Raw genomic sequence first — 21568 nt, 5'->3', positions numbered from 1 at the left:
CAGTTAACAGTAGGACATCTGCACACAAGTGTGCTCGTTATTATACACTTGGCCATTTTCAGTAAGAACTCTGAGATTCCTTAGTTCTTTATTCTCCTCCAGTGAGAGAACTGGGCCCAGTTAGTGATCTTGATCTCATTCAACCCTGTTGTTAAAGCGACCCTTCATCTTTTCGGCAGTTTCTTCTGGTCTTCATCCTATTTTCCACACCCAGCCACCTGTTTGATTTGATCTCTCGATTAAAGACCTTCATTCTCTTCTCCACCTCCTTCTCCCTTCCTCTCCAACTTCTCTTCCTTTTTTCCTTTCTTCTCCTCCCTCTTTACTTGTTCTTTCCTTATATTCTGATACACCACTCTGTTCTGTTTTTTATAATATCTCAGTGCTTTCTCTTTTAGAACTCTTTACACTCCCTCCCATTAGGTGCTGAGATTTCCATGTGCTTCACCTATGATTCTCTTCTCATATTGCATTTTTTCTTTTGGTGACTTCGTTATATGGATGTTACCCCATTTGTTTCTACCTAGCAGCAGATTCATATCTCATTCCACACCTGAAGTGGACTTCACCATATCCATTCACACCCTCCTCAATCTTCTTTTCTCTTTGTTCTTGGTCTCTTTTAATGCTGTCACCATTTACCTGTTCTGAGTCTGAAACTGGCATGTGCATATGGCATACATACATATATGGTACATGCTGCATCTTAACCTTAATTACTAAACAAGAAAGGACAACTAAATGAAGATGTGGGAGAAGTTTTAAAAAAGTAAAAGTGAGAGGGAATAATATCTGCATCTCTGTAGCAACATATTTGCAACATGATTTCCTAGCAAACTACTGATTATGAAAATGCACCTAAGAAGATGCTGAACATTTAAATAGGCCATACAGTAGAAGAGACTGGAAGGTGAGGTCCAGTGAGAATCACAGCTGAACTGTTCTTCATTTTTAAAAAAAAGAAAAAGAAAAACAGGTAATTCCAATGAGATTCAAACCCTTCCAGGCCATATGAAGAGGATGATTTTTTTTTTTATTAAGCTAGCATATGATACCTGAGGATGTAGTACAAAACCCTAAGCTTTAGACTATAAATGTGTAACCAATATTCTAAATAAATATTGACTTAATCCAGGAATATATTAGAAAATTGATATCCTATTAACAAAGAGGGTGGAATACAAAATTCAACAATGAGACAGCTTGATATCTGTCAACACAATTCATACATCAACAAACTAAAAGGGAAAAATCATATAATGACCTTTAACAGCGAAAAGTCTTTTGATACATTTAACTGCCATCTGTAGCAAAAATTCATGTGTAAAATAGAATTAAATATAATAAAAATTATTTAGCAAAGTGTAGTAGTAAATACGCCAAATAGCGAAATATCAAAACCATTTCAATTAAAATTAGGAAATAGAGATGTCCACTAGCATCATTTATATTCAGTCTTTTCGTGGGGATTTTAGTGAATGAAAGAAAAAGCAAATTTTAGTGAGTGGTAAAAATTCTGGAAAGAAGAGATAAAACTAAATAGATAGTTGCAGAAGTATGGTATTTATATCTAGAAAACCCAGAAGAATATAATTATAAGCTATTAGAATTAATATAAGATGTTGTGGTTGGGTAGAGAATAAATATAAAAACACGTTAGCTTTTCTGTGTGTCAGCCACTAACTCTTAGCAATCAAAAAGGGAAAAATACTGTGCCCACCAAAGCAATAAAGTATAAAATATTTGGAATAAATTGAGCAAGAAATGTGAAGGACCTTATATGAAGAAAACTAGGAAATTCTATTAATGCGTATAAATTAATATCTGAACAAATGGAGAGACAGATCATAAAAGTATCAATTCCCCCAAATTAATATTTGTTTGTTTGTTTTTCTTGTAATTATTTAAAATTTTTTAATTCCAGTATAGTTAACATACAGTGTTATATTAGTTTCAGTTGTACAATATAGTGATTCAATAATACATTTCTCAGTGCTCATCAAGATAAGTATTACTCTTAATCCTCTTTATCTATTTCACCCCTCACCCCTTCACCCTCCCCTCCAGTAGCCATCTGCTTGTTCTCTATAGTTAAGAGTCTGTTTTTTGGTTTGTCTCTTTTTTCCCCTTTGTTCATTTGTTTTGTTTCTTAAATTCCATAGTGAAATCTTATGGTATTTGTCTTTGTCTGATTTGGTTCACTTAGCATTATGCTCTCTAGATCCATCCATGTTGTAAATGGAAGATTTCATTCTTTTCTTATGGATGGATAATATTCTATTATATACCACATTTCCTTTATCCATTTATGGTCTTCATCTATTAATGGACACTTGGGTTGCTTCCATAATTTGACTATGGTAAATAATGCTGCAGTAAACATAGGGGTGCATATATCCTTTCAAATTGGTGTTTTTATTTGGGTAAATAAAATATTTTTTATTTATTTATAATATTTAAAATTTTATTTATTTATAATATTTAAAATATTTATTTGGGTAAATATCCAGTTACTGGATCATATGGTAATTCTATTTTTAATTTCTTGAGGAACATCCATACTGTCTTCCACAGTGACTGCACCAGTTTGCATTCCCACCTGATAAGTGTGAGGTGATATTTCATTGTGGTTTTGATTTGTATTTCCCTGATGAAGAGTGATATCAAACATCTTTTCATGTGTCTGTTGGCCATCTGGATGTCTTCTTTGGAGAAATGTTTGTTCATGTCTTCTGCCCATTTTGATTAGATTATTGGTTTTTTGTGTGTGTTGAGTTGTGTAAGTTTTTATATAATTTTGGATACTGATGCTTCATTGGATATGTGATTTGCAAGTATCTCCTCCCATTCAGTAGGTTTTGTGTCTCACAGTTTTGTTGATCGTTTCCTTTGCTGTGCAGAAGCTTTTTATTTTTGCTTTTATTTCCCTTGTCTGAGGAGACATATCTAGAAACATTTTGCTACAGCCCATGCCAGAGAAATTATTGCTTGTGTTTTTTCTAGGATTTTTATGGTTTCAGGTCTCATATTCAGATCCTTAATCCATTTTGAGTTTATTTTTGTGTATGGTGTTAAGTGGTCCAATTTCATTCTTTTGCTCGTAGCTACAAGTTTTCCCAACACCATTTGTTGACGAGACTTTTTCCCACTAGATATTCTTTTCTGCTTTGTCAAAGATTAATTGACCCTATAATTGTGGGTTTGTTTCTGGGTTTTCTGTTCTATTCTGTTGATCTGTGTGTCTGTTTTTATGCCAGTACCACCATACTGTTTTGATTAATACAGCCTTGTAGTATAACTTGAAATCTGGAATTGTGATACCTCCACCTTTGTTTGTCTTTTTCAAAATTGTTTTGGCTATTCAGGGGCCTTTGTGCTTCCATAAAATTTTAGGATTATTTGTTCTAGTTCTGTGAAAAATGCTTTGGTATTTTGATAGGGATTGCATTAAATGTGTAGATTGCTTTGGGTAGTATGGGCATTTGAATAATATTTGTTCTTTCAATCCATGAGCATGGAATATCCTTCCATTTGTTTGTGTCATCTTCAATTTCTTTTATCAGTGTTTTATACTTTTCAGAGTATAGGTCTTTCACCTCCTTGGTTAAGTTTATTCCTAGGTATTTAATTAGTTTTTGCACAGTTGTAAATGGACCTGCTTTCTTAATTACTCTTTCTGCTACTTCATTATTAATGTATAGAAATACAACTGATTTCTGTACATTCATTTTGTATGCTGAAATCTTACTGATTTCATTTTCGGTGAAGTCTGTAGGGTTTCCTATCTGTAGTATCATGTCATCTGCAAATAATAAAAGTTTTACTTCTTTCTTACCAATTTGGATGCCTTTTATTCCCTTAAAAAACCTAATTGCTGTGGTTAGGACTTCCAATACTATATTGAAAAAAAAGTCATGAGATTGAACATCCTCGTCTAATCTTAGGAGGAAAGCCCTCAGTTTTTCACCATTGAGTATGATAGCTGTGAGTTTTTCCTATATGGCCTTTATTATGTTGACGTATGTTCCCTCTGAACTTACTTTGTTGAGGGTTTTTATCATGAATGGATGCTATACTTTGTCACATGCTTTCTCTGCATATATTGAAATGATAATATGGTTTTTATCCTTTGTCTTATTGATATAATGTATCATGTTTATTGATTTACAAATATTGAACCACCCTTGCATGTCTGGGATAAATCTCACTTGATTGTGGTAAATAATATTTTTTAATGTACTGTTGGATCTGCTTTGCTAATACTTTGTTGAGGATGTTTTCATCTGTATTCATCAGAAATGGCCTGTAGTTCTCTTTTATTGTAGTGTCTTTATCTGGTTTTGATAAGGGTAATGCTGTCCTGTAGAATGAATTTGGAAGTTTTCCTTCCTCTTCCATCACTTGGAATAGTTTGAGAAGAATAGTATTAATTCCTCTTTAAACAGTTGATAGAATTCACCTGTGAAACCATTTGGTCCTGGAGTTTTGTTTGTTGGGAGTTTTTTGATTACTGATTCAATCTCATTGCTGGTATTGGTCTGTTCAGATTTTCTATTTCTTCCTGATTCAGTTTTGGGAGGTTATATGTTTCTAGAAATTTATCCATTTCTTCTAGGTTGTTAAATTTGTTGGCTTATAATTTTTCATAATATTCTTTTACAATTGTTTGTATTTCTGTAGTGTCAGCTGTTATTTCTCCTCTTCATTTGTGATTTTGTTTGAGTTCTCTCTCCTTTTCTTGATCAGTCTGACTAAACATTTGTCAATTTTGTTGACATTTTCTTTTAGTTTCTATTTCATTTATTTATGCTCTAATCTTTATTATTTCTTTCTACTGGTTTGGGGTTTTGTTTATTCTTCTTTTTCTAGCTCCTTTAAGTGTAAGCTTAGGTTGCTTATTTGAGATTTTTCTTGCTTCTTGAAGTAGGCCTGTATTGCTGTAAACTTCCCTCTTAGAACAGCTTTTGTTGGAACCCACAGATGTTGGACCATTGTGTTTTCATTTTCATTCGTCTTCATATATTTTTTGATTTCCTCTTTGATTTCTTGGTTGATGCACTCATTAGTAGCATGTTATTTAATCTCCATGTATTTGTGCTGTTTCATGATTTTTTGTTGTGGATGATTTCTAGTTTCATATCATTGTGGTCAGAATAGATGCATGTTATGACTTTGAACTTTTAGAATTTGTTGATGTTTGTTTTGCAGCCTTTCTTTGCAGTTTGTGGTTACCATTCAGTTTATATATAACGTCTTCTGCATATAGCAACCTATATTGAGTTGATGGTCACATAAGTTTGAGCCTATTCTTACTCCTCTTCTTGATATGTTTTAGGTATATAGTGTCCTACTTTGCATCCTTTTATTTTGTGAGTCCCTTGACTGATTTTTACAGATATACTTATTTTTATTACTCTTGCTTCCTATTTTCCTTACTCTTGCTTTGATCTTTCCTTTACAGTCAGAGAGCTCCTTTAACATTTCTTGTAGGGATGGCTAGTGGTCATGAATTTCTTTCCCTTTTGTTTGTCTGGAAAACTCTTTGTCTCTCCTATTATGAATGAGAGACTTGCTGGATAGAGTATTCTTACTGCAGATTTTTCCATTCAGCACTTTAAATATATCATGCCACTCTCTTTGGCCTGCAAAGTTTCTGCTGAAAAATCCACTGATAGCCTTATGTGGTTCCCCAGGTGTGTGACTGTTTTCTTTTCTCTTGCTGCTTTTATTTAATTTTTAAAATTTTTATTTCTCTATTTTTGAGAGGGAGAGAGAGAGTGTCTGCATGAGAGGGAGAGGGGCAGAGAGAAAGGGTGAGAGAGAATCCCAAGCAGGCTCCTTGCTGTCAATGCGGAGCCCAAGGCAGAGCTTGATCCCTTGAAATGTCAGATCATGACCTGAGCTGAAATCAAGAGTTGGACACTTAACTGACTGAGCCACCTGGGCTCCCCTTGCTGTTTTTTAAAATTCTCTTTTTATCATTAGTTTTTGCCATATTAATTCCTATGTGTCTTCCTGTGGACCTCCTTGCATTGATTTTGTTGGCAGATCTCTGTTACTCCTGGATTTGGATTTCTGTTTCCTTCCCCAGATTCAGGAAATTCTCAGCTATTATATCCTCATAAATTTTCTGCCCTTCCTTTCTGTCTCTTCTAAGATTCCTATAATGTAAGTGTTATTGTGCTTGGTGGTGTTGCTCTGTGCCATAAGTCTATTTGCATTTTGCATAGTTTTTTTTTTCTCACTTGGTCAGCTAAATTACTTTCCATTACTCTGTACACCAAGTTGCTGATTCATTCTTTTGTTTCCTCTAGTCTACTATTTATTTCATCTTGTGTATTTTAAGTTTCATTTATTGTGTTCTTCATGCCTGATTTGTTCTTTTTTTTTATTTCGGTTAAAGTTCTCTCTAACGTCCTCCACTCTTTTCTCATGTCCAGTGAGTATCTTTAAGGTCATTACTTTAAATTCTCTCTCAATCATATTACTTATACCCATTTCTCTTTCATTTTGGACATATTCTTCTATCTCCTCATTTTGACTGACTCTCTGTGTCTGCTTCTGTGTGTTAGGAAAGTTAGCTACATCTCCTGTTCTTGAAAGCAGTGGCTTTATGAAGAAGAGATCCTGTAGCACCCTGCAGTACAGTATCCGCTATTCAACAGAATCTGGTGCTTCAAGAGTGTCTCCTATGTGTGTTGCATGCACTTTACTATTATGGCTGAGCTGCTTTTTCCTTTAGTCTGGTTGTGTGCAGTGGCTCTTTTTTGCCTGTTGTGAGCAGTATTCATCCCTGTGGTGTTAGTGGGTTAGTCTGGGAATGCCTTGAGCTGAAGTTGAATCAGACTAGGCATTTGCCAGAGATGCAGTAGCACCAAACTGCAGGGCACTTTCCCTGTGTTGTCCCCTGATAAGTTTTCATTGGTGCACAGGGCCTGTGGTTAAAGCAGCTGTCTGTCCCCAGCCCACTGCAGGGTCCACAGTCTTGACTGGTACAGGTGGTTATCTCTCCCCCTCCCCGGGGCAGGAGTCACCGTGGAGTGGTGCTGGCCCCTGTTGGGGCTGACTGAGCACTGCCAGACTTGTGGCCCCAGTTTGGACGGGCTTCATTGAGAGCTTATTGGGGGGAGCAGGACTGTAGAAGGGTGTGGGGTTGGAGGCACAGTGTTAGTAAAGTTTGTACTTGTCCTCAGGACTGAGGCAGGCTGAATTGGAGGGAGCAGATTTACAGAAGTGTGTGGGAGGGCATGCATGATGTTAGCAAGTTAGGTATTGAGTGTCAGCACTATGCTGGTTCCTGCAGGTGGCTGTGTGCTTAATGCTGGGGGGCAGGGGAGGGAATTGGCAGCCTCGTTTCATTTGTTCCAGGAGAAGTCTCCTAATAATCCCTGTTCCTCCAGCACAGGCTCTGAGATTAGTAAGCAAATCTCTCTTCTGTACACCCCAGACATTTTTTAAACTGCTGCTTCTATCTGTTCTCTCTGCAGGGCCATTTGTTGTTTGGTCTCTCTCTCTCTTTTTTTTAATATGAAATTTATTGTCAAATTGGTTTCCATACAACACCCAGTGCTCGTCCCAATAGGTGCGGTCCTCAATGGCCATCACCCACTTTCCCCTCCCTCCCACCCCCCATCAACCCTCAGTTTATTCTCAGTTTTAGAGAGTCTCTTATGGTTTGCCTCCCTCCCTCTCTAACTTTTTTTTTCCCTTCCCCTCCCCCATGGTCTTCTGTTAAGTCTCTCAGGATCCACATAAGAGTGAAAACATATGGTATTTGTTTTTCTCTGTATGACTTATTTCACTTAGCATAACACTCTTCAGTTCCATCCATGTTGCTACAAAAGGCCATATTTCATTCTTTCTCATTGTTAAAATGTCAATACTACCCACAGCAATCTACACGTTCAATGCAGTCCCAATCAAAATTGCACCAGCATTCTTCTCGAAGCTAGAACAAGCAATCCTAAAATTTGTATGCAACCACAAAAGACCCCAAATAGCCAGAGTAATTTTGAAGAAGAAGACCAAACCAGGAGGCATCACAATCCCAGACCTTAGCCTCTACTACAAAGCTGTAATCATCATGACAGCAGGGTATTGGCACAAAAACAGACACACAGACCAATGGAATAAAATAGAGACTCCAGAATTGGACCCACAAAAGTATGGCCAACTAATCTTTGACAAAGTAGGAAAGAACATCCAATGTTGTTTGGTCTCTTAAGGGTGGGGACTCAGTTTCCTCTTGCCCTCCTGGCTCTCCCAGACCTGAGCCCACTGATTGTTAGTGTTTCAGATTTTAAGTCCTGCTGGCTGTAAGAACTCATGAGATTTGGCCTTTCTGGGTTTCAAAGCCAAATGTTAGGCAGATTCATCTTCCCCATGGGCTCCCTGGTGTGAGAGTCTGTTTCTCTCCCCTCTTTGCACCCACAGGATCCCTCCCTCCCAGGAACATTCCTGCGTTTGTTTAGCTTCAGACCACGTCTCTTCAACATGGCCTCTTCTCTACGTGTAGCTGTGAAGAGTCTGTTCTGCCAGTCTTGGGTCATTTCTGGGTTATTTACACTGATGTGAGTGTTATCTGGTTGTTTCCATGGAACAAGGTGAGCTTAGGGTCCTCCTACTCCACCTTCTTCCCCAGAAGCTCCCTAATTAATATTTGATTCAGTTCCAAAGTAGAATCCCAACTGGTTTTTATTTAAATGTATTAAAATTATACTGAAGTTCCCAATATTCTGCTTGCATACTAACAGACCAAGAATCTGGGACACAGAATAGAGAAACCAGGAAGAGATGTGAGTATGTACTATATTACATATAGGCTAACATACACAGTACATACAGGCAAATCAGCTCAGGAGAACAGAGTATGGATATTTTTTTTATAGGTTATGGTTGTGAAACTGGCCATCTATCTATATAAAAATGAATTACAAATAGAGTGTAGACTTAAATGTTTTTAAATTTTTTTTAATGTTTTTATTTATTTTTGAGACAGAGAGAAACAGAGCATGAGCAGGGGAGGGGCAGAGAGAGAGGGAGACACAGAATCTGAAGCAGGCTCCAGGCTCTGAGCTGTCAGCACAGAGCCCGACACGGGGCTCGAACCCACAGACTGTGAGATCATGACCTGAGCTGAAGTTGGATGCTTAACTGACTGAGCCAGCCAGGCGCCCCTAAATGTTTTTTTTTAAAAAGGTTTTACAAGAATATTTTTAGGAGGCTAAATGAATTCTCTAGTAGTGAGGTGGAACTTCCATCAGGAGTGGAAACTATATTCAATGAAAGAAATTAGATAGACATGTCAAAATAAGTTTTTATTTAATCTGAAAATTTTGTTATTTCACTCTTTTTGGAGGATGTTTTCGTTGGATGTATCATTCTTACTTGACAGTTTTATGGCATTCATTGCTTTAAATTTGTCATCTGTTATCTTTTTACCTCCATTATTTCTGATGAGAAGTCATCATATTAAAATTACAGAGCCCCACCTGCTAATATTGCCTAACCCTTTTCTTGGTTTTATTTTCTCCTTAACCCTTATTGCTATCTGACACACTGTATATTTTACTAATTTATCTTATCATCTCTTTTCACAGACTAGAATTGATGGTAGATAAAGGTAGGGATTTTTGTTAGTTTGTTTCATGCTGTATTATAAGTAACTAGGATATAGTAAGCATTTGATTAATATTTCCTGAATGAAAAATAAAAACAGAATGAATAGTGTCATCCAGACAATGTTAATTGTTATGTCCACTGTATTCTCATGGCTCTTAGCTCACGTCTCTGCAGTTGGAATTTTCCTTATTATATAATAGGTATCTGGTTCCCCACTAAGCTGCAGTCTCCGTAAGGGCAAATACTATATTTTATTCATCTTTGAATAATTAAGACCTAACAACACAGGGTTTGTGTCATAGAAGATTTTGTTTGTTGGATCAGTTATTGTTCCTGGCTCACCTTGGCTTTCTCTGTGTTGTCCCACAAGACTCCTCATGACTGTAATCCACATGGCTCTTTGAGCTTGTCACTTCTGAAGATGACCCTTTCCAATATGCATTTCATATGCATATCCATGAACCTTGTCTTCATCATAGTCTGTGCTTCTGGTCTTTCTCCTGGTCACCTCTAGACTTCCTTGAACCAGTGCCCACTACTTGTTTTCTTGTAGAAAGTATTGTTTTCTTGAAAGTATTTCCTTCCTCATTCATCTTGTTTCTCAGCTTGCTCCTTCTCACTATTGTTTACTGATTTTCTTTTGCGCACATCTTAGATACTGAAGTTCCCTAGGATCCTATCCTTGGCCCTGCCTGCTTTGTGCTCTGCATACATTCCCAGAGAATCTCCTCTGCTTTACCCCCAGTCACTAATAGCCACTAAATCGAAGTTCCCGGTCCTGATCTTTCTCAAAAATTTGTGTTTATAATGTCTCCAGATAGCTCACCCTAAATATCATTTAGATCCCTTTAGATTTCAGAGATTTGGCATCTCTGAAAACGTGTTCATGTTGCTTTCTAAGCCTGCTCCTCTAGTTTTGTCTTGCTCAATGTCAGGCACATAGACTGTGTCTTCTAAGCTTGAAATGTCAGCGTCCTCAATTTCCCATCTCCTTGATTGTCCAATTTTGTCAGTTCCCTTTTAAATGTCCCTCTGAATTATTTCTGCTCCTCTCAATCCTAGAGTAGCTGTCTCAAGCCCAGACGTCACTAGCTCATGCCTGCTTGTTGAAACAGCCTCCTTTCTGTTATCTCTGATACCAGTTCTCCCTCTGTGTTCAATTCCATCATCTCTAAAACTGCCATCAGCAGTATCTTTAAAAAAAAAATCTAAATAACTACCCAACCACTGTGGACAGGGCAGAGGAGAAATAAGACCAAAACTTATTGTGGCATTTCTCTGCTTAAAACATGCACTGGTTTCTTAGCACATATAGGCTAAGACTGAAATTCTTTGCCTGGTGTTTTAATTAGATTCTTCCTTTTATATGGAAGAGCGATCACTCAAGCTTTCCCAAGTAATGGGCTATACTGAACAAATACATACTGGGGGAGGATGGAGATTCATGGAAAGTGAAGAACAAGACTGTGGTCAGAGAGTGCCCATCCCGCCCCTGTCTTTAGGGCCATCTGCAGCTGGAACCTGGCCCTCTTTCTAGGGCAGTGGTTCTCAAACATTAGCTGCATCAGAGTCACCTCCAGCACCTCTTAAAGCAGATTTCTAGGCCCCAGCCCCAGAGTATCTGATTCAGTAGATGCCCAGATTTTAATTGATGCCCCAGATTTGTATTTCTAACAATTTCCCAGGTAATACTGGTGCTGCAGGTCTGGGTACCACACTTTGAGAACCTTTATCCTTTAAGGCACATATCATATCATCTGGAAAGTCTTCTTTGATGATATCAGTCAGAATTAGTTTTCTCTCGAGGTGCCTGGATGGCTCAGTCAGTTTGGTGTCTGACTTTGGCTCAGGTCATGATCCAGTTAAGCGTCCGGCTTCTGCTCAGGTCATGATCTTACAGTTGGTGAGTTTGAGCCCCACATTGCGCTCTGCACTGACAGCATGGAGCCTGCTTCGGATCCTCTGTTCCCTCCCTCACTTTTTCCCTCTCTCTCTCTCTCTCTGTCTCTCAAAAATAAATAAACATTAAAAAAAAGAATTAGTTTTCTATGTTTCAGGTTTCTGCATGTTATGTTAGAACCGTGGTTCTCAAACTTCAGCCTTCATCAGAATCACTTAGAGGGACTATTAAAACACAGGTTGATAGTCTTACTCCCAGAGTTTCTGAATCATTAAGTCTGGGGTATGACCTCCAAAACTTGCATTTCTGACAAGTTTCAAGGGGATGCCCATACTTGGAAAACCATGGTATTAGAATAACTTGCTTAACCACCTATCTTCTGTGCAGAACTCAGATTTTTTTGTGTTAGTACCTTACATTGTGCTTCTGGCCACTTGTTGCAACATCTGAACACAAGTGCCAGCCATACATGTGTGCTGAAAAAACTTAATTCACCAGAGCTTGAATTCTGGAATGTTCTTTGATATCACATCCTTAGAACTCCTCCTTCTCCTCACCTCTTTGCTTTCTGAGGAAGCTTTGAAATTGCTTATGTCCTGTATTTTAGCTTTTCTATTCCTTCCTGTTCTGTGTCACTGGTTTTCAGCCTTCCAATGCCTCCCAGGCCAGTTAGGGCCCTTTACACATTTTATCTCCTGTTCTCATGTTCCTCAGTCCACTTGGCGGCCTCCTTCCTCATCCACTCCCAGCTGTCCTCAGAGTTACCCATCTGCTCCCACTACCAGGCTGCCAAGAGCTGAGGAGAAAGTCCCATGGTGCCAGTCACTCCTGTGCAGAATCACCAGCTTAACTGAGTGGGACTCTCAGGGAAGATCTGTGTTCCTTCAGTCTGGTCCTGGTTGAATTTCTGCAGCTCCCACCTTTCCCCGTGCTCCCAACACAACCATTACACCTCGCCTTCCGGCAGATGTCCTCCAGCCTAATGAAGGAGGTGAGGAGTGATGTCCTTCCACCTTCTTCCCTAGCACACTGCAAGTGCTTTCTTTTTACTCTTGTTCACCACCCACCTCTTCATATCAGGATCCTTGTTGAAACATTTCTCTGTCTGATTCTCTCCCCCACTGATTGTCCCATCTCCTCTCAGAGCCTCGCTTCCCCGTCTGGGTTCATTTCCCTCAGCTGCTGAGCTGAAATGCTCTCTTTTCCTTACATTTGTTAAAAAAATTCCTTTCTCATGAATATTGTTCCCCCTCTGGGTCTCATGTTACCTGTCTCTTCCTTTTCTTTTGCAAACCTCTCCCAGGTATAGTCCACACTTGCTGCTTTCATGATGCCTCCTTTTCACTCTTTGGCCACTTGAATCTGACCTCTGATCTGATCCTTCCATTGAAATCTCTCCCTGTGACATCACGGTGATGCCGTGGCTGTCAACCCCGGTGGCTTCTTCTCCCTGGTTAGTCTTACTCGACCTCTTCAATATTTGATGGTGCTAATCCTTCAGACCCTGGGAAACCTTCTCCTCCCCTCCCTGGCTCCCAGGTCTTGTATGTCTCCCTGGAGCCTCTTGCAACTCTGATTACTCGTTGTGCTTCCCCAGCTCCTGACATGGACATTCATGTCTGTCTTTGATTCTTTCTCAGGATTTCTTTCATTGTTGCCTCTTTCTGAAAAATTTGGACCTGTCTTTTTTTGGATATGTTCACCCAGATTATTCCAGTTACCTAAAATTCAGCATCTCTGAAAATAATCCCTTTTTTTCTACAACATCCTATGATGCTCCCTCAGTTTGCTACTCTCTGGGTACCCAGGACTGAACCGCAAGATCATCTTAGCCTTCTCCCTATACCACCCCACCTCAAGCAGTTGTTTGCTGTAGCCTGTCAATTTTATTTCACCATTGTCCCCCAGTTTTATCTCCACCTTTATTTAGGGAACATCCACACTCTCTCTTGCCAAATCTGTTGTCAGTCTGTGGTCTCCATCCCGCGCATGTGCTTCATCCTTGCCTAGCACTGGTTAGTGAGTTCTGATAATACCATTTTCCATTCAGACATCTCTGATGCTTCTGTAAACCATAAGAATAGAGATAAGCCTCCTTAGACTTTCAGGAGCTTTCCTGATCGTATTTTTGCCTCCTTGCAATCCAGCATTCTAGCCTTCTGTTCCGTGGACCCCTGTGAGCTTTATGTTAGTGGACACCAGACTCTGGCATTTGTAGAAGCAGCTCCCCGCTTGCCAGCTTCTCTTGCTTGGGTCCTGCTGCTCCTTCCTGGATTGCCTGCTGAATTTCTGTTTGCCTCAGAAAGCAGTGGTCTCCAGGAAGCTTTCCCTGTTCATAATTAATCCTTCATCTTGTCCCCAGACACGTTGTTTGGGTTTCCTAACTAGTGCCTATTAGTACTCATGTCTTCTTATTTGTTCACCAAAACATGGAGTCCTGCATATGTCAGGTTGGGGGTGACATTTGTCTGTTTGCATGTCTCCTCAACCCGAGTAAATGCCATGTGAGGACAGGAGTCAAGCTCCTAGTATATCTCCCAGCACTTGGGACCTGCTTTGTCTAGGGAAATGAGCAGGAAATGACCCCTGAGTTCAGTCGTACTGAGATGAGAAGCAGCCTGGGTGTACAAGTGAAAAATGTTTTAGCAGAGCGTGGACAAGTGGCATGGCGGAATTATTAAACTGCAGGCGCTTGGAAAGTGTGGGTATATTCAGGAAGCTCCTACTTCAAGGGTTGTTACCCAGCAGTGATAAGCTGCTAACGTGAGGAAAACTGTCTCATTCCAGTTGGTACCACAAAAGAAGACATTACTTACATCAATGTGTAGTAAGATGGGTTGGTTGCTACTGACAGTTGTTTTTATCACACATTCCAAATTGTGGCCTGATGGAGCTGTATGCAGCTTATCTTTTGAAACGAAGTTGGAATATTGGTGTGAAGTGTTATGTTTATGGCTAATGAAGTTAAAAAGGTATTGTTCTGTGACACGAGCCTTAGGATTTATGTGGTTCTATCCTTAAAAATGATAATTTATTCATTCTTTACCCCTTACCATTTTTAATTTTAGCTCAGAGAATTACTAATAAATATTGTGCAGTTTCCTAAGACTGGAAGTTCCTGTTGCCAAAGTGAGGCGTTCATCTATCAGGGATTTTTCAGTCTGCGGCCTCTGAGCGGGACAAACGGGAGCCTGAGTGGTTTGAGCGTGGAGCATCCAGATCAGTTGCACTTGGGGGGTTTCTAATATCAGGGCTCCTAATAGGATATTTTTGTAAGGAAAAAATAGGGTCATGCTAGAGAGAAATTTAAAGGTTGAAAGCATCACAGCATCAGATGACAACTAGGGCTTCTTTCCATATCTCACTAGCATGCTACACTTTTTACGTCATGGATTTTTATAAGAAGAGTTGATGACAAAAATGCTAACATGCAGGTGGAAGAATGCCCATCTGAAGAGTTTCCATACAAAGTAAAGGTTTTTTATTGATTTCAGTAAACTCAATTATTCAGAACTCCAGATCTGAAGTGACGAAGTAGGAGACAGCTGTGGTTTACAGAATTGAAAATATATCTCAAGGTTAAGGTATCTGGTCTGGGATAGAGGATACTCAGTGCATGACCAACCCCCTTTTATGAGGGTGATATTGCTGCTGATCCTATTAGATGTCGTGAGCACTTCATAAAAGGAGTACTTCCGAGAGCTAAAACTCTAGTGGCCCTGTCTTCTGCTCTCTGTAAGGACACGGCCTGGCTCAGTGAAGTGTACCCATGCATTCATTCGTGATGAAGAAAAGGAGTCATTGTGCCAGTCTTCAACTTGTCCATGCACTGACCCCGCCTTTCCTTGACTTGTGACTTGTGTTCCGCTTAGCTCTTCTACTTTGTCACCCCGCTAGACTTGTTTTTCTCAGCAGTTGACTCTCCTATTCCACTTTCCCAAGTTGAATCCTCTGCCAGCACTGCCCTCCCTGGACCATTCTTTCTGGAGCTGACCCCCACTGTGAATCATCTGCTGGCAGCTCTGGCTGGACCCAGTGTGGTTATTCTCATCCACCCATTCTTGCTGATGGTTCCGATAGGCTTGGCCCTGCGGTCGCAGGCAAGAAAAATGATTATGGTCAGTGGAGGAGGACACTGGTTCATGGCTGTGGTTAAAAAAAAGGGGAGGGGGCACGCTGTCAAAGTATGACAAATAACACAGTCACTTCTACCCCTGTGAAGTTTTTTCAGGCTTTTTTTCTATATTCTTTGCCTTCAATTTCCAGTCTTTGCTCTTGCTAATCTGATGAAGAAGCCAACAAACCTCAAGGTGTATGTAGAAGAACAAAGCAAAATTTAGTGAGGTGGTAAAGTATAAATGTGTCATCTTGGCACGCACAAATTACTGCTTTTTTTTTTTTTTAATTTTTTTTCAACGTTTATTTATTTTTGGGACAGAGAGAGACAGAGCATGAACGGGGGAGGAGCAGAGAGAGAGGGAGACACAGAATCGGAAACAGGCTCCAGGCTCTGAGCCATCAGCCCAGAGCCCGACGCGGGGCTCGAACTCCCGGACCGCGAGATCGTGACCTGGCTGAAGTTGGACGCTCAACCGACTGCGCCACCCAGGCGCCCCCCAAATTACTGCTTTTAATGAAGCAAGTGCTGTGGGTTTTGGCTTTCTGCAAATTTGGCTGAGGCCATGTAAACCAAACAGCATGGATATGCAGATAAGGAGAGGGAATCTTCTTTGCTTGATAAGAAAGTATATGTGCTGCACGTGCGCGCATGCGTACGCGCACACACACACACACACACACACACACACACACACACACACTGCCTAGTACTGCTCAGAGAAAGAGAGATGGCCCTGCTTATTTCCACAGAAGGGAAAGTGTTGTGTTTATTTTTAAGAGCCAAATGCATCCCCTTGTTTGGAGGATGGCTCTGCCATGGTGTCTTGGGGACCCTGTACATACCCAGTTGGCCAGGTAGACGAGGCTTACCTGCAGGTGATCTCAGTCTGAGAGTGCTCTCTGATCCTTCTGGCCCATGAGAACACAAGAGGCTCTGGAGGTGCTGCTTGGAGGAGGCCACCCCCAGGAGGCCGTAGTGATAGTTTCTTGTTCCTCCCAGGTTCCCATGAGGCTTGAGTCCTTTTGTGTCACCTCCCCCCAGGGTAGAGCTGCCGATTGTACAAGTGCACAAGGGCAGCATGAAATGGGCTCTCCAGGAACAGGGTATGTGAGCACCCATGCTGCAGTATCTGGACCCTTTGTCTCAGTGTCACCCTGTGCAAGGGACATGGGAGCTGGGTCCTTTAATTGCTTTTCCTTTTTGCTGTCAATGTAAGTAATAAACTGAAGATTTAAAAAGTGCTTGGTACTTTACTGGCCGAATCTGTCAGCCCTTGTCTTATATCGCTTGACAAATCTCACTGCCTTAACCCAGCCACTTCATTTCTTTGTTTTCTTATGTTTTTTTATTCATATGTAAAAACATACATTCTCATGCTGAAGTGCATATAAACTGTGCTGAAACTGTGCTTAATTTGAGATTTGCAAAAGTTATGTCGTGTGGTCATCATAATTGTAATTTATTTGACCTCTGTTGTTGGATATTTAGATTTTTTCCAACTTTGTACTGTTGTAAGGGCTTTTTAAAAATTCCTTTTGCATTTTTTTAGAATAATGTTAAAGTTGGGATGAGTTGATCATCAAATATTAACACCTTATTTTTGTTTATAAATACAGGTATACCTTGCTGTATTGTGCTTTACAGATACTGGTTTTTTTTTTTTTTTTTTTTTTTTTACACATTGAAGGTTTGTGGCAACCATGTATCAAGCAAGTCTTTTGGTGCTATTTTTCCGACAGCATTTGCTGACTTCGTGTCTTTGTGTCACATTTTGGTAATTCTCACAATATTTTCACTTTTTCATTATTATTATATTTGTACTGTTGTAACTGTTTTGGGGCACCGTGAACTGCACCCGTATAACATGGTGAACTTAATTGATAGATGTTGTGTGTGCTCTGACTGCTCCACTTACCAGCTGTTACCCTCTCTTTCTCTCTTCGGGCCTCCCTGTTCCCTGAGACACAACAGGGATTAAAATCAGGCCAGTTAATAACCCTACTGCCACCCCTAAGCATTCAAATGAAAGGAAGAGTCAATCAATGTAGTGAACTTAATTGTCTTATTTTAAGAAACTGCCACAGCAACCCCAACCTTCAGCAACCACCACTCTGATCACTCAGTAGCCACAACACTGAGGCAAGACCCTCCACCAACAAAAAGATTATGACTCACTGGAAGGTCAGATGACAGCAGTTTTTAATCAATAACATATTTTCAAATTAGATTATGTAATATTGTTTTTTAGGACATAATGCTGTTGCACACTAGTAGACTACAGTATAGTATAAACATAACTTACATATACACTGGGAAACCAAAACGTTCATTTGAATGCTTTATTGCAATATTTCCTTTGTTACGGTGGTCTGGAACTGAACCTACAATATCTCCCAGGTATGCTTGTATGTATTGTCAACATGACTTTCAAAAGTTTTAGTCAATTTTACAAAGCCACCACGAATGGGTGAGCTTATTAATTTCCCTGTGGACTTAATTTTATGATGTTTTTAAATTTAAAAGTTACTTGTTAATAAATTTTTATTTATTTGTTGAGAGAGAGAGAGAGAGAGAGAGAGAGCAAGCATGGTAGGGGCAGAGGGAGAGGAAGGAAGAGAATATTAAGCAGGCTCCACGCTCAGTGCAGAGTCCAACACGGGGCTAGATCTCACCTCTGTGAGATCATGACCTGAGCTGAAATCAAGAGTAAGACACTTAACCGACTGAGCCACTTAAGACCCCCAAAAGTTATTAATTTAATAGGCATTTCTGCTGTGTCTTCACTGTGTATACTAAAGTGAAACAATATTATATAATGGGAGTGCATGGGCTAGAAATTCTGTTTAAATTCAGATTTTTCCAGATGTGTGACCTCTGTAAGCCTGTTTCGTATAATTATAAAATGAGGTTATAAATCTGATATTCAATATTATAAGGAATAAATCTAAACATATACATTTGCACATATATACTTATGTACATGTGCATGCACACACACACCCTAATTTGGCATTTGGCATATAATAGGTGTGTATTAAGTGACAGGGAATGTACAATCAAATATATATTGTACGTTAGTAATGTTTGGCAGAAGAGTATTAATTGGAACATTTTGCTGTAGCCACTGTGTATAGTGAAAAATAAAATTTAGGATTTACTAACCTGTGTGCATATCTAATACTCTATAAAATGAATGTCGTATCTGTAGTATGTTCAAGAAAGTTACATAAAAAATAAAGAAAATTTGGTGCCTGCAGCAGTGCTGTTTCATAATTGGTTTCTTCTCTCCAGGAAACTGGGAAATGAGTTGGTCACAATAGATACCTTTGAATTCATTTTTAAAGCCAAAAGCATCATGTCAGCAGCCTTTAATTCATTAAGCAAATATTTATGGTCAAGCGTGGTTATAGCTCAGGGACACAGTGATAGATAGGATCAGTGAGATTCTTTCTTTTGAGGAGCTTACCTGCTAATTCTAAGTAAGCAAACTCGTTTCTTTCAGCTGGTGTGCGTCGCCTAGAGTCAGTGATGATGCGAGGCCTGCCTGTGGGCCCCCAGGAGCAGACCAACATGGTATTTCTTCATCTCACTGGCAGGCACTGTGTTGCTGAGTAGTTCTCTTGCTTTACGAAATATTTAATTCATTGAAAGTTGTTATTTTTGATATCATGTTTTCTTTTTCTGATAAAATTTAAAAGGGTTATTATAGACTTATGTGATCATACAAGAAGATCTTAGATATGATTTGCTTCCGGTGAAATGATGATATATAACAATGGGAAATATGATTAAATTGAGAAATTACACACAATCTTTTTAAGAACACAGCTGTTGTAGAAAATGAGGTATCTATATTTGCTTTAGAGACAACACTGCTGTAATTTTTTTTTGTAAAGCATATAATTGTAATGTGGTAAAGTGCTTATGTGAAAATAGAGATGTTGAATAATCTTACTAGGGAATCTTCAGGGTTTGTCAAATTGCTTTCTCTATTTAGAAAAATAAAATATCGCATATTGTGGTAGAGATGGCAGTAAACTTGTAAGTGCTATAATGGTTGAACAGACTGTAAGCTCCTTGATGGAAATCACACTGTAATGTCCCATTATTTTCAAACAAAGCAAGAAAATCCATTGATGATGATTCTGTTAGCCTTATTTGATGATTAAAATGCTTTTCAAAATTCTCATGCTTTAGTAAGTGTATTTCTTAGCAAGGACATATTAGTATGTTGTGATTGAGAACTAGTAAATGCTAATGTATATACATACTCTGTGTCTGTTTTTAAATTCTGAATTGATGTATTTTCTTTGTAATCTGAGATTAAATTATTCCCTTTTTGTCAATTATATATATGTATATATCAAAGGATAAATAGTATATATTGTTTATTTTTCATCTACTGGACCAGGGACTGGGTTATATTTCTGTTTTGGCAGACAGCACACTTGTTACATAAAGGAAGGCTCATCAAATATTTTTTAAGTGATTAAAAGTCTACATGAATTCTTCCTATGCAACTTGACGGATTTTTATGTTTGTTATTCCATCAGGGTGCTTTATTGTCTTGAGAGGTTTGAAATGTTTGACTTAGAGGTGCATCTTACCACCTGTCACTACCTGTGCTCATGCAGTTCTGACCTTTTACCATCTGTACCTTCTTCAGGAACATTTTACAGCAAGATAAATGTTAAAGCTTACATAGCATTTTTGACCACTCTTTTCCAGGATGTGTGCATATGAGTGTGTGTTTGTGTGTGCGGGTGTGCATGTGTGTGTATGTATATGGTAATAATATTTGCAGAGAATTTTAAAACAGTAGAAGGCAACAAACAAGGAAAAATATTTACGTTAATCTCACTGCCCACATATAGCCACTATGAATATTTTGCTGTTTCTTTTCAATTGCTTTCCTATGCATGTGTGTTTGTGTGTGTGTACAAATATCTATGCATAGTGCCTAGCACAAAGAAGGTGCTTTATAAATATGTTGAATAAATGAATGTCTTAATATATGTCATTATTTATATTTTAAAATTTAGGATAATATAATTAATATGTTTTATGGCTTATGGCCTGACTTTGGTTTTTACTTAACCTAGAGAATTCTAAAGACATTTTGTTACTTAAAAAATATACTTTTTGAGGGGCGCCTGGGTGGCGCAGTCTGTTAAGCGTCCGACTTCAGCCAGGTCACGATCTCGCGGTCCGTGAGTTCGAGCCCCGCGTCAGGCTCTGGGCTGATGGCTCGGAGCCTGGAGCCTGTTTCCGATTCTGTGTCTCCCTCTCTCTCTGCCCCTCCCCCGTTCATGCTCTGTCTCTCTCTGTCCCAAGAATAAATAAACGTTGAAAAAAAAAATTAAAAAAAAATATACTTTTTGACAACTTCATAATCATATGTAGGTCATGTGCATATGTATATATGTATATGTATTATAATCTATTTGACCCTTCTCCCATATTAATACTATTTTGTGTTTTTGCTGTAATAATGTTGTGATGTATATTTACTATTAACTGTTATCATGACTCCTTCCTTAGCTTGTTAATCCTAGAGGGAGAATGACTGGGACATAGAATATAAACTTAAAACAATTATCAATCCTTTTCAGCAGATTTTTATTATTTAAAAATATATTTTTATTGAATTACATTGGATAGCTATTGATCTAGAAAATTTGGAAAGCAGAGAAATGAAGTGCAGAATAAATTGGGAAGAAGCTGTAATCCTGGCAGCTGAAGATGACTTCATTTATGATTTTGATTTACATAATTTTAGTCTTATTTCCATTACATACTTTACCAAAAAGGATCATTTCATTTCCTGAACTGCTGTTTATTTTCCCCCCACTAGTAGTGTATCATTAACATAGTCTTTCTCTGCCATTAATCTTCTATAATATTATAGCTTATTGTTAAAATGACAT

At 38.9% G+C, this 21568-nt stretch overlaps 1 protein-coding gene across 1 annotated transcript in view; it reads left to right on the top strand.

Annotated features, from left to right (window-relative positions):
* The window catches only part of LOC115498668 (lethal(3)malignant brain tumor-like protein 4), a 284214-nt gene that overhangs the window by 37396 nt on the left and 225250 nt on the right, over positions 1 to 21568 (top strand). The window lies entirely within an intron of this gene.

Source organism: Lynx canadensis, chromosome D3 (genome assembly GCF_007474595.2).
Source record: "Lynx canadensis isolate LIC74 chromosome D3, mLynCan4.pri.v2, whole genome shotgun sequence".
Taxonomy (NCBI): domain Eukaryota; kingdom Metazoa; phylum Chordata; class Mammalia; order Carnivora; family Felidae; genus Lynx; species Lynx canadensis.
The sequence above is the reverse complement of the archived record's forward strand: the minus strand, read 5'-3'. Positions and strand labels throughout refer to the sequence as shown.